The 11,957-nt window shown below is 40.0% G+C and overlaps 2 pseudogenes; one reads left to right on the top strand and one right to left on the bottom strand.

Moving 5' to 3' along the window:
- Positions 1-385: 385 nt before the first annotated feature.
- Positions 386-6,493, top strand: LOC116418822 (annotated as a pseudogene).
- Positions 6,494-6,777: 284 nt separating this feature from the next.
- Positions 6,778-7,331, bottom strand: LOC111555189 (annotated as a pseudogene).
- Positions 7,332-11,957: the final 4,626 nt, after the last annotated feature.

Consider the following 11,957-nt stretch of genomic DNA (forward strand, 5'->3'; position numbering starts at 1 on the left):
ACATGCTCTGGAGACTTTTCAAGTTGTAGATATTACCTGACAGTTACAATGAGAGAACTGTTTTCCTCCATCTGGGTAATAAGGCACCTGATCATTAATTTGGGGGCAGAATTATTGTGCTGTCTGTGGTCAACTAAAATCTGCAATTTTTTTTTTCTTACTGAAACCAAGATTAAAATAAGTCATCCCCTTTACGCTTGTCTATATTAAATGTACCTAATTTGGGTTCATTATTCCTGTGTGTTGAGCTTTTTGTCAAAATGGATTTGGTAATCTAATATATTAGTGAACTATTTTCAGGTTTGTGTCATATAAAAATTTGAAAAGTAGAATCATCCTGAAGCAGCGGCCAGAGAAGAGACAAGGGCACGAGCAGCAGAATGCCATGCCTTTCTTGGACGTGCAGAAACAGTTTGGCCCTTAACATAGATCAATGGTTGACAATCCAAAGTGCTGAATAGTCCTACAAGATTCCTGCTCGATGTCATCCTTTTGAAAAAGAATGGCTAGAATGTGCACATGGAAGTGGTGGTATCTGGGCAGAGAAAGAGTGCAAAATAGAATATGATTATTTCATAGAGTGTATACTTTGGCAGAAAACGATGAGACGTTTCAGTACCATCAGGAAGCAGTGGGACAAGCTGGTAAAGGAAGGGAAGTACACCCGTCCACCTCACAATGTGGGCAAGGGGGAGCCTCAGCCCCTAAGCAGACTCCCAAAGTGCTGGGACTACAGGTGTAGGCCACTGCACCCAGCTGTTATAAAGTAGTTTTCAGCTTTTATTTCCTTCACTAAAAAATTGGGATAGTAATACCAATCTCAAAGGATTGTTGCACATACAGAGATTTTATATGCATATAAGCACAAACACGTACATATATAACATATATATAATTTCCTCTAGAATAGTACCTGACATGGTAAATATTCAATGAATAGTGTCTATTATTAGTAACTAATAATTATTAGCTCATAATTATTATGGCTAATAATTATTTAGTACATTATTGTCTTTGAGGATATTGTGAGAGAATTTGATCAATATATGTCTTTCTATGCCAGAATATTATCTCATTAAAAAAGAGGTGTATTAGTCTTAGCTTACTTCGTAGACCATTTATGATTGATCACTATTAGTCTCTTATTCTGTTTTCTTTTTCTTTTTCTTTTTTATTTTGAGATGGAGTCTCGCTCTGTCATCCGGGCTGGAGTGCAGTGGCGTGATCTGGGCTCACTGCAACCTCTGCCTCCAGGGTTCAAGTGATTCTCCTACCTCAGCCTCCTGAGTAGCTGGGATTACAGACATGCATCCCCACACCTGGCTAATTTTTGTATTTTTAGTAGAGACGGGGTTTCACCATGTTGGTCAGGCTGGTCTCAAACTCCTGACCTCATGATCTGCCCGCCTTGGCCTCCCAAAGTCCTGGGATTACAGGCATGAGCCACCACACCTGGTAAGTCCCTTATTCTTGAGTTAATATAATATAGTGTTAATCTATTCATATTTCTCAGTTTATAAAATCTTTGGCTGAGTTTTTTATGTTTCTTTCTTTCTTTTTGGAGACAGAGTCTCACTATGTCGTCCAGGCTGGCGCCCAGTGGCTGTTCACAGGCCCGATCCCACTACTAATGAGCATAGGAGTTTTGACCTGCTTGGTTTCTGACTTAAGCCTGTTCACCTCTCCTTAGGCAAACTGTGGTCCCCTGCTCCTAGGAGGTCACCATATTGATGCCGAACTTAGTGTGAACACCCAATTGGCTTAGTGCACTAGAGTCCGGGTGCACTAGAGTCTTAATGCGCTAAACTCCTGGACTCAAGCAATCCTTCTGGTTCAGCCTCTTCAGTAGCTGGAATTACAGGCTCACACCACTGCACTCTACAGTTTTTTGTTTCTATACGTGATGAAATAGAATAAAGCCTTGCTTTTCTTAAACCTAGTATTAGCTGTATCCCAAGTATCATCTGCCATTGCTGAGAACCCAGAACTAAATAAACAGTTGAGGAGATGAGCTTTCATTTACGGCTTTACTTGTGAAAGGTTGAACTGGCTTTAGTTTTCTTTGGCCATCAGTTTCTAAAAGTTCTTAAAAGTTTGTTTCCCAATCGAGTTAAATGAAATTAGCTAGACAGTTTTGACTATTGCTAAGAAGTCAAAAAGAAAAAACTGTAAGAGATTTTGTTCAGGGCAAGAAAGCAAATTATAAGAATATGATTGGTGTTTTTAATTCTATAACTAATTTTGCACAATGCTATGTTTTGTTGTGGATGAGAGGTGAAAGTGACATTAGAGATTTATCTCAGGTTAAATAAGATTTCATTGCTTTTGGGTGGTGAGCAGACATACAGAAGGATGTTCATTTAATCTCCAGAGAAAGTTTAAATGGGTTTCTGAGTGTGCCAAGAGATAACCGTTCAGGTTTAGTTTATAAGCAGGATTCCTTAGCCAACATTTTTATTTCCCTTTTTATAGTTTCTAAAATAACATTAGCTCTAACATGCCTAACAATCTCAAGAAAATATATCCTAGTTTGTGATATGCACTCTCTGTAATGGTTTACCATCACTTTAGACTTCAGGAATAAGGTTCAGTAATTTTAAAACTCAATGCCGTGACATAGAAAACCACTGGCATTATTAACTTTCAAATCAATGAGGAGAGTAGAAGAATATTTTAACAAAAGAGCTAATTGCTGTTTTCTTTAACCTATGGTTGGAATAATTAAAAAGCATGGCCTTTTCATCCAACACTAAAAGTAAAATGGAGAGTCTGATGTTTTATATCTGAATCCTGTAGAGGATATTGCTGGCACATGTGTAATAGGTTTCCATTTTATTCTTCTTTTCTTAAACAGATATTCTTCCTAGCAGCACCACATGATTCTTATTATTTAACATTTATTTAGTAGTGGCAATAGATTTGGCTTTGCATTGAATGTCAGAGAGTAGGGATAATTCCTTCCTGGTGAGCATAGTATAAAAATCAGGCAAACCAAACTTCGATATTAAGAGATAATTCTCCATGATACGAGGCAGAAGCAGAGCACGACACAGGTGCTCTGCTCTTTCAGGAGGCATCTTAAACAAAAATGGAGGCAAAAGTGCTCACAACCTAGTGCTGTCATCTGGAATGCTGGTGAAACAACCCCCTAAAGCTGACTTAAAAGGCACAGCTGAATTGAGCACAAAGAGAAACCAACGGGCTTGTGGATGTTACTGTGCCTTCAATGAAGCTTTAACTCAATAATATGACCATTTAAAAGCAGATGTGGTTTTCCTAACATTGTTACAGTTTCAACCATCCAGCTATTTTGCTCCTTTGTGATTTTGAATGAATTATTGATAAGGAATACTTCAAAGGTGTGCAAAAAATTCTTTTGCGTTTAGCGTTTATAAAACAATGATGTTGATGGAGGGAAAAAGAAAACCACTGTCAATATTTCTCTGAGACTAAACAATAACAAAGTGCCTTCAGGATTCATTTTAATGAGAAATACCAGTGTGACTCTGTGGAAATCTCGGGACAAGCAGTGCACACTAGCAAATTAATTATAGGTTGGCAGCCAGGCAAATGTAGGAGGCTTATGGTGGCACTGTAGAAAATAAATATTATTTTAATCAGCAATGCTGGCTTATTTCCTCAAAGGTAACATCAACCTTTAAATGTACAAGTCACATATACGTAGAAAACGATTTCAAAACAAGGGGTGCGTGACTTTTCTGACTGCTATTTTCAAGTTAGTCTTTGCACAAGGTTTCCTCAAAATAAGGCACAACTGATCCCTTAGTCTTGTCCGTGGTCAGAGAACAGGGTTATCATTACCGACAGCATTTTATCTAAGCCTGACTCTGATCTGTGCTGGAGGAGACATTGACTTTCATGATGGTTTTATGGATCGATGATTCAGGTGGTTCTCCAGATAGCTCTGCTGGATTCCTGGGCCCTGTTTGCAAGTCAAAGCTGCGTCTCCTCCCCTAGGTGGAATTTCTCAGTTCAAGGATTCACTTCTTAGCTGCCTCCAGCTCCTGCATTTGGCAGCTGACAGGGCAGCGCTGTTAATGCAACCAGAGTGTTTAAAGCGGCAGGTGATAAGAGACGCTGGGATTTTAACAGCATAATGAATTAATTCGCAAACTCACTGAGCACAAATGATAACTTTGGTACAATTTCTAGTTGCAATTAGGAGGGGACTGCATTGTTTTACAGGATAAAGGTATTAGTCCTGATTCTTGTAATGTAATGTGTAGTATACTGGTATCTTTGAGGAAAAGCTGGTTTCTGGATGTGTGAATTTGCCCGTGACCAACTCCTGAAATGGATGCAAATTAAAATGAGCGATTTCTGTGATAGTGAATGTGCTGTAGCGTAGCCTCTATACCCAGATTCCTAAGACGGGGCTGGCAGAGTCTCAGAATTTCATTTTGCCTCAATGCTTATCCAAAAGCAGCATAACCAGCCCCTGTTCAAATGTATCCCAAACTTTTATTATATTTTGAGTTCATCCAGCCTGAGCATGCAATCTTCATTTTGTACTTCACCCTGTAACTATTTCAGTGGCTGCCTTCAGAATCAACAAATTTGAGATGACTTAATTTCTGAGATGACTTTTAAATTTCTGTGTCCATTGTCCAAGAGAATCGTTCATATCTTCACCCACTATTTCTGACGTTCCCCAAAAATATTTCTAGCAGAAGAAATACAATTTTAAATACCAAAGACAAGTTTTAGAAAAAAAAATTCTACTTTTATCAGAATTTGATTGGCATTATTAACGGTATTTTCAAAAAGAAAATTGTGAGTTTGTGTTAACGAAAATGTATGCTAATGTCTTTTTAAGACTTATTTGCCATTATTTTTCTCTTTAGATTGCTATGCTACTAAAAGTAATCAATAAAATCTATTGTTACCTGTACAATGCTCAGATAAGTACTAGGTATACATGGCTAATTAAAAAATATCATTTGATGATAATAGTGGTGATAGACATAATGATAAAATACTTGTTCTTTCAGATGACTGACTTATGCTGAAATGATATATTCATTCGATACAATGAATATTCAATGCAATTTAATAAATATTCATTGGACACCTGTGCTAGGCCCTAGGGATATTAAGATGAGAAAGATTCAGTATTTTGGAAGATTATATTGTTACAAATATTCCCTCCTTTTCCTATAAGAGGATTATACTTCCTGCCTGTGGCCATGTACCTTGCAGTGTGTCCTGAGGGAAGGGAATATGTATGCTTCTCTATTCTTGACCATGTGACTAATTTTAGCCAATGACCTGTGAGTGGACATGACTCATGCTACATCTGAGAGGCATTGTGTGTTTCTCGCAACATTCTTACTTTTTTCTCTCTTCTCAAGAATGGCATATCTCAAAAAGGAGCTGCTCCTAATCTGAAACACAACCCTGCCTTTAATCCGAGTCCTGGAGAGAAAAGATTAAACAAAGCCACAGCAGTTGACTACAGCTGCCAATGTGTAACACGTCTGTTGTTGTAAGTTGCTGAGACTTTGGAAGTTGATTTTTCATCATAGGAAGCTAACTAAAACACTTTACATGGCATTAAACTACAGTACCTTAATTCTAAGGCACTAAAAGTTGTGATAAACTGCACATAAATTTATGACCCAAAAAAGAACTAGTTCTAGTCCAAGAATCTACAAGCTCAAGTTATGTAACACTGTCGAGATGTACTGTGAGCAAATTACATCTGGGTTGTTCTGCCCAGATTTGGATACTGATAAATTTTAGTGAATTAATTGTGCAGCTATCTCCATTGAGTGTTTAGGTTACCGAAAGGAATAACTCTGCCATAATTTAATTGTCCTAGATGTACAGATCTGGCCCAAGTCAGTTGGTAGTTCAAAGTCAAAGCTGACATGCTTTGTTTATCCAGTGGAATGAAAACTAAGGCTTTTTTTCAGGACAGTTAACATGCCAGAGATACATATCCACTCATTTCTAGTATCTCTTGATGCTTCTCAATAATTAGGTATCAACAGACATTTGCATCTCTCTTCTCTTTCTCCTCCTAGGGTCTGGGTTATCGTGGATGGAGAGGACTTCTGCCTGAACAGAAAAAATAGACAGTGTGTGTTTTGTCATATGTATGTTTGCCTGCATCTGAGAGAGAGAGAAAGAGAAAGTGAGGGAATAAAAGGTTTAACTCAGTTCACACTGTACTATACTTTCTTGAGAGGTCTCTTATGCACCTGAAAATATCAGACACCAGATGAAAATCCCATAATATTGTAAAGAAAAAAAAGATGATTTAACATATTTATTTTTGTTGTGTCTTTTCAGAATGTTTTCCTATACACCCTTTGCCAACTGCCTTTCCTTAGACTTGGATGCCAGGACGCAGGCTGCGGTAGATATTGCTAGTGCTCCCCTGTGTTTGGCCCTCTTGTTGTCCCCTGGAGCATGGTACACTCCATCTCCCACTGCCCCGCAGCTGGGTCGGTCATGTGATGGGCTCTAGCCAAAGGACCTGAACAGGGGTGATACAGTCACTCCCTGGGCACAGCGCTCCGGAGGTCCTTTCTCTTGTCGCAGTTACCTTGGAAGACTCATGCTGAGAGGACAGTGCCACCAGATGGAATTTGGACAGATCCCCGACTCACTGTTTGGACCTGCAAAAGACTTTTTGGGAGCAAGACATAGGTTTTTATGATTTCTGAACACTTCTCACTTTTTTGCCTTGGAATCAGTTGCTTTTTCTTTTTCTTTTTTTTCCTTTTAATTACATTTATTTTAATGCTGAATTTACTCCTGTGCCATAAGTTTTTGTTTCTTCTGTTTCTTCTGGGATATCTTTTTCTTCTGGGCAACCTCCTCTTCTTGTTTAGGAACAGTCTGTTCCTTTTCAGTAAGGACCATCTCAATGTGGCAGGGAGAGCTCATGTATGGGTTAATCCGACCATGAGCTCTGTAGGCCCGGCGGCAAATCTTAGGTGCCTTATTCACTTGGATATGCTCAATGACCAGAGAATCCACATCTAAACCCTTAAGTTCAGCATTACTTTCTGCGTTTTTAAGCATGTGCAGCAAAAATTCAGAACTCTTTTTGGGCCACTGACCTTGTGTCCAGCCTCACTGCTTGGCCTGGGCACACCTGCCATCTCCACCATTGTAATGTCGGAATGTACGCACTGTTTCTGTAAGGTGGCATCTTTCAGATACTTCGTGGCTTTTCGTATATGCATACCCTTGATGGCCTGGGCAGTTTCACGAGTGTTCTTAAAGTGAACACGAAGATTGGAACCTCTTGATTTGCTTGATTTCCTGGGGTTCTCTGGGTCAAGTGAATAGCGAATCATTTTCACAGATTACCTCAGGCCGCTTAGGGAAAGAGCTAGTTGCTTTTTCAAATCTGTCCTTCCTTCCTTCTTTTCTTTCTTCTTACTTTTTTTCCTTCTTTTCTTTATTCCAAAAGTATTTATGAAACCAGGATCTATGCTGGGATTACAATGACAAACAGTAGAGTCATACTACTGCCCTGATGGATTTATAGGGGAGTGAGAATAGCACACGTTTAAAACATTTTTTCCCTGTACCAACCACTCTATCAAACTATCTCACTTAATCCTCACAACAACACTGTGAAACTTATTATTATCTCTATTTTATAGATAAAGAAACTGGCCTTCAGAGAAGTAAATGACATACCTTGAATCATGCAGACAGTGAAGGGCAGAGTTGGGCTTCAACCCTGAGCTGCTTGTTGTCAAAGCCTCAGTGTTAAACACCAGGCTATAATAAGGAGTAACTTTTGGTTATCTGGAGAGTTTGATGCAAACTCATCATTATTATTACAGATCTGTCAAAATGCGAGATTTCTCCCCTCTTTGGGCAAGAGTTTGTACTTTGATATTTTGATCATAATGAAAAGGGTATCAGGAAAGTGGGACCAAAGAGTTCCATTCCCCTTACTCTCTGTCTGAAACAATGCCCAGCCATCTTCCAATATTGCCTTCAGTGCTTTCATCCCTCTCTTGAAGGTGGGATTCGTCATCTGTGCGGATAGCTTCATGAATCCACTTCTGGGGTGGCTAACAAAGTGGTGGGCACGAAGAGGTTTTTCTTACAGTTTTCAGTGAAGCCCCTGTGAGGATGGAATTTCTGTCAAAGGAAGGGGCAGTAGCGATCCTCTTTCCAGGGGGAAGATCTGTGCACCAGTGAAGATGTCTAATTACAACTTTAAAACAATATTGTTTGGAATACAGAGTGAGACCTTTCTCCCACTTATTTATGATTTTCTTTTTCCATCAAAGGAGCAAGCAGGACTTTGAAACAAATCAAGTTTAAGTGAAAATTTTTAATGTCACTGCCTCCCACCTCCCACTGGTGACTTATATACAGCTTATTTTACTGGAAGGGGCACAGAAAACTTTGTCTTTTTACTTAAGGACATTTGATAATAGTAACTGTTTGTTAATTTCAGGTGCTTCTCCTTAGCAGCAAATTCTCAGGTTCTCAGGTCCTTTAGGGCAACCCTCAACTCCTGCATTGCTGATAACAGCAGTGTTTCTCAAAGTGTAGACCATTGATCACATCAGATCATCTGAGTCTTCAAAAAATGCAGTTTCTCAAGTCTTCTTACAGGTTTGTTGAGTCAGAGTCTCTGTTGATATTACTTCCTAGCACTGAGCATTTTCTCAAGGTCCAAGGTGGTTATCATGCACACACTTAAGTTTGAGAACCAGTGTACTGGCACCTAGAGTCTCCTGGCAAAGGTTTTGCTTTCACAAAGAGCAAACATTTTAGCTTTTTATTTTTGTCCTTCCCCCATCCCACTCTGTTTTTAACCCATTTATGGAATAGTCTTACAGAACTTCTAACAATAAATTTTCCATTAAAAATGATCTACAAGCCAGACATGGTGGCTCATGCTTGTAATCCCAGCACTTTGGGACTCCAAGGCGGGCGGATCACCCGAGGTCGGGAGTTCAAGATCAGCCTGGCCAACATGGAGAAACCCTGTCTCTACTAAAAATACAAAATTAGCCAGGTGTGGTGGTGCATGCCTGTAATCCCAGCTACTAGGGAGTCTAAGGCAGGAGAATCGCTTGAATCCGGGATGTGGGGATTGCAGTGAGCCAAGAGCATGCCATTGCACCCCAACCTGGGCAACAAGAGCGAAACTCCGTCTCAAAAACAAAAAAACAAAAAACGAACAAACAAACAAAAAAACACGATCTACTTAGAATGGAATAAACATTCTTTTCAGGGCAGAAATCAAATATAGGACCTTTGGGAAACCACAGCTTTCTTTCTTGATCTCCATTAGGCATATTGAAAGACAGTTTCTCCCCTTAAAAGAAATGTGCTTACAGACTAAAAAATCTCTCTTTAAACAGTTTCAAAAATTAGATTCACTGCCTTGTGCATCCATATTACCTCAAGCAGCCACCTGCAAAGATACCAAATGGAAAGCCGACCAGAAGAAGGTGAAGTTCAGGTTCATTTTGTACATCCTTCATCAATGTTTCACTATTGTGCTCTCTTCTTTTGCATTTGTTTCCTTGGCACACATTTTTCCTTTCACTCAACCACCTCCCTATACCTGTTTCTACATTTATTTTAAGCAAATATTTAGGTTTTGAGGCCAAAAGACTCTTCAGACCATTTACAATGGAGCCCAGGACTCAGAAGGATTAGCAAGAGGGAGGAAGAGGTGAAAGCCAGGCTCTCCCTGGTGCATTTGATGAAGACCGGGTTTACTAGAAGAAATGTAATGATCAAAACTCACATACCTGTGGGAGGCTCAGTGAGGAAACATCATTCCAAATGTGTAGTGGATAAATTACCCAAAGTTATAGGAAAAAAAAAAAAAAACCAAAACCAAAACAAACAAACAAAAAAACACCTCCTGGCTGCAGCAAGTTACGTAGGCTATGAATTATTTTATTGAACAGCATTAAGTGCTTTCCTGTTGGAAAATGAGGGACTTATTAATTATTTTAAGTTCAAAGTAATTAAGTCAGGCACTGTCAGGCTGACATGGTTTTCTCAGCAGGCGGCTGGATTCATTCAGCAAAGTGAAGGATTTTTCGCATATGCTGGGCTACAGGTGAGCCAGTTGGTAAATATGTGACATCTTTTAATTATACCTCATTGCAATATGTAGCTTGTCTTATGAATTATTTGATCATTTGTTGCTTTCTCATGAAAGAGAAGATATTGTTGAGTTTCCCTAGGAAGGATGTAGAGGGTGTAATGGGGGAGTGTCTGAGTTCATGGAAAGGAGGAAAATCACCTCTGTGGTAGGTACATTTCCAGATTATTTTAGGACCTGACCTGCATGTGACCTCCTATTGTAAGTTCTGGGAAAGTTTCTGTCTCCACTGGCTAGCAGTTGTGAGAAAAGATTTTCTAGCAGGCCATATCAGGACTGGATGGTAGGAAAGACTGAAAAGCTGTCTCTAGTTGACCTCCCTTCTGCGCTTTTCCTAGAAGCCTTCCTGGTGACCAGCTGCCTAGCTAGATTCCAGGTGCATGATGGAGAGCCTTTTGATATGGACAAGAGACAGAGAAATACTGGGTAGAAGACAGTTGTTCCTGGTAAATGCCCCACCCTGAAGCCTGAAAACCCATGACCCTAAGTGGGAGCAGGTATTCCTGTTTGAACACAAAAAAGTTGCCTTTTGGCCTGCTATGTCCCCCTATTCTGTACCCATATAAACCCCAAACCCCAGGCTCCACAAACAGATTAACAGAAGAGCAGAATGACAGAGGAGAGAAGAAAAGAAGCGTCTGAACGTCGAGAGGAGCTTGGCTGGGGATGGTGGGAGAGGAGATAGGCCTCTGGGTGGCCAAACTCTTAAAGGAAGATCATTTTCCCACTCCATCCCTTTTCCACTTCCCCATCCATCTTACTGAGAGCCACCACCACCACTCAGTAAAACCCCTAAATTCACCATCCTTCAAGCCCATGTGTGACCTGAATTTTCCTGGACACCGGACAACATCTCAGGATACAGAAAGCTGTCACACTCGCCCTCTGTACTCGTGAAAAGGCAGAGGGTCCACTGAGCTGTTTAACACTTAAGCTGTTGGCACCCTGTAATGCACACCCACTTGGGCCTTGGGAGTTGCAGGCTCCCACCCCTAGACGTTACCATGGGACCAGAGCCCAAAAGCACTTGCCATAGCTCCTGCACTTGCCTGTCTGCGTGCTTCCCCTACTGTAAGGGATTTGAGCGCATGAACAGAAGAACCACATCCCTGTCACATATCCTGTGAGGGGGGCCAGGGAACTCTCCCATTTCACTTTGAGCTCATATTTGCTTGAAAGAGGAACAGGGCAAAAAAAAAAAAAAAAAAAAAAATTGAAAATCAGGGGCTGAAGAGAAATTTGCAGGTGGAGAGATTGACTTCAACAAGGCTGCAAAAGTTTTCTAAGATGTTTATCTTAAAAGGCTCAAAGGTCCCTTTCATAGCAATAGGTTTCCAACCCTTTCTTCCATCAATTTGATAAGGTTGAGAACAAATTTGTCTTTGTCATTCTTACTCAACGTCCCACACCCCTACCACCCCCAATTCAACACCAAGTGCCTACTCCTCTATCAGCCCTCTGTGTAACAGAGCATGTTTATATCCTCGGGTTGCCATACGTTATTCATTTGTCTCTGGTCCTCCAGTGTTTGGGAAATTTTCTTTTCTGGACTCAAAACTTATTTGTTCTTCCTCTCTACCTTCTGCTGAATAATAACTAACTAATAATGACATTTGTACTAATGTGTTTATCTAGTCATTAATTTATTTAAATGCTATTAATTTACTGCCTACTTTATGCCCTATGGAAACGATACACAAGGCAAATGTGTTCCCTCCCTCCTGGAACTTATCTTCTTGTGTGAAAAGAAATCTTTCTTGGCTCCCATATGTAGAGACCCTGAACTTAGTCTTCAAATTCAAGAAGGCAAGAAGTCTTATATTAACTT

Source organism: Piliocolobus tephrosceles, chromosome 1 (genome assembly GCF_002776525.5).
Source record: "Piliocolobus tephrosceles isolate RC106 chromosome 1, ASM277652v3, whole genome shotgun sequence".
Lineage (NCBI taxonomy): Eukaryota > Metazoa > Chordata > Mammalia > Primates > Cercopithecidae > Piliocolobus > Piliocolobus tephrosceles.